This window comes from Engraulis encrasicolus, chromosome 13 (genome assembly GCF_034702125.1).
Source record: "Engraulis encrasicolus isolate BLACKSEA-1 chromosome 13, IST_EnEncr_1.0, whole genome shotgun sequence".
In the NCBI taxonomy this organism is placed as follows: Eukaryota; Metazoa; Chordata; class Actinopteri; order Clupeiformes; family Engraulidae; genus Engraulis; species Engraulis encrasicolus.
This window is the reverse complement of record NC_085869.1, coordinates 33,977,249-33,979,748: the sequence shown is the minus strand read 5'-3', so window position 1 is coordinate 33,979,748 and position 2,500 is coordinate 33,977,249.

Sequence of the window (2,500 nt, the reverse complement as noted above, 5' to 3'; positions counted from 1 at the left end):
TCCAGTTGCTATTCAGATGTGATAACTGGTGATAGACAGTCGATAGACTCACTACACTGTAAGATGTCTCTCTGAGCAGGACTGATCTCACTGATGATAAGCACTACGCTATGACAGAGATGATCTGATGATAAGCACTAGGAGGACGGAGGTGACAGACAGTCGACAGACTATGATGTCTTTGAGTAACACTGATCAATGATTCGCACAACACCAAAGATTTTCTTAGTTCTAACAATCCCAATAGAACGTCTCTGACTACTCTATGGCAGAGATGATGTCACTGATGATAAGCATTACACTTAACGGACCTTCAGCCCTCTACCTACACTGAAGTCGGGCGCTAGTGCAAGTGCCAGTGAGATGAAACTCCATTTTGGGTAACGTTTCAATCGCTTATTTTGTAGGCCTAACTGAACGTGAGGAGAGAAGACGTCGGCAAATTACACTTCACAGCCGTTGGTGATTTCTCATTCTCAGTTCGTGTACTGTTGAGTGTATTGCCGTCTTGTCTTTGTCGTGCCTTCCACTATTTAAAAAAACAGTGGTGCGTGGTCATAAGCGGCAGAACTGCGCTAGATTAAAAAGACGCCGCGGCCCTATGGTTAAGAATCCCTACCTTAAGGAACACTGGAGGCTTCCGGAACACTACACCTGGAGGTGTGCCGGTCAGAAACACATCTCCAGGAACCAAGGTCACAAGCCTACACACATTCAGAATCAAAAACGACATTGCTGTCAACACATGTAATGTTCCATTCATGTATAGGGGATTTTTCTCACAGTAGTCACAATGGTTAACAGGCTAGTGCAGGGGTGGAGAAACTTTTTCGAAGGGCCACTTCAAATTCATCCGAGGGCCATAAAAGTCCTCCGAGGGCCGTACTATGAACACAAAGCTACATAACATTAAAATGATATCGGGGGCCTTTGAGACAGAGGTTCCTCACCCCTGGGCTAATGTATTAGTGGCATACAGACTTGGATGAATAGATTACTGGGAAATTGAATGAGTGACACGTCCACACAGAAAATAAGCCACAAAACAATGTAAAACAGAAGACAATTGCAGAGGCGTGCTTGTTTTCATCTTGGAGTAACATTCTGGTTTCCTGGTGAACCAGAAGCTATGTGTTGACGCCCAGCGGGCTGGGCTACAGGCTACTGGTTCGCCAGGAGTAACATTCTGGTGGATATCTTGAGGAATTTCAGAGAAATCACTTGTTTTCAGATAACACAAAGCATACAAACTCAAAACAAGTGGCAATATTTCCAAAGAAGTGTTTGTGTGAGTGAGAGGTGCCCCATTCATCCACAAAGGGGCAAGGCCATGGCTTGGTAAAAGACAAAGACGTCTCCATGCAAGCACACAGCCAGTATTTGCACACCAGTCTGCAGCATCAGCACAACTCTAGTTCATAGAAGTAAAAAAGTATTATTAGTGAAGTAAAACTTTGTATGCCAAAGTTGAAATTAGTTTAATTTCAACTTTGGCATACAAAGTTTTACTTCACTAATAACACCTTTTTTCTTCTATTTTGGTGTAACAGGCCATTAAAAACCTAAATAGAGTAATAGAACAATGTAAAGTGTTAAGAATGATAGAGAATGACTTTGACCTTTGAATACAGCCAAGTATAAGAGCGCTACATTTGACTCTCTCTGTGTTTAATTAACAATGCAAAATACAGCGTTTTTGTATTATACTACTGTAATATATTTGTCTTGCCACTAAATCTTTACTTGGTGGTTATGATTCATTGATCCCTGGGGGTAAATTAAGGTGTCAGCTTACGTTATGCTATAAATACACACATAAATACACATTTATCATGATTATCATTTTAAAGTCACTTTTTGGAGTAGAAATCAGTCAATTGAATGACTGGGGTATAATGTAATAAATATTTAGCGATAAATTATGTGGCTTTGACCAGCCGTAGCAGGTTGCAAATTTGCGCTCAAACGCGCTGGACACCATGGCGCACCATTTGGAACGTTATGACGCAATAAGTATCATAGTCAAATCACACATAGAACCCTCTTCATGAGTTCGGCATGAGATGGCGCAGTGGTTAGCGCGTCGGCTCTCCAAGTGGGGGACCCGGGTTCGAGTCCGCTAGGGGGCAGCAATGTCCCCAGAGATGCGAGACCGAACTGCAGGGTGGTGCGTGCAGGTAATGCGTACGCAGGGGCGGTTTTAGGAAATCTGAGGCCCTGGGCAAGAAACAATTTTGAGGCCCCCTTTAAATAATTAATTAATAATCGATAATGTATGCAGGCAGTGGCGTAACAACTGAACCCAAAAGCAAGATTATCTAGGTGGGCCCCATATTCAATCAATATTTATATAGCACATTATCATACACAACTGTCATTCAGTGTGCTAAAGAGTAGGCTAAAGAAAGAGAAGAGAGAAAAATATATTGCTAGATAGTAGATAACTATCACCAAAGGCAGATGAAAACAAAGCTGTTTTTAATTTCTTTTGAAATCATAC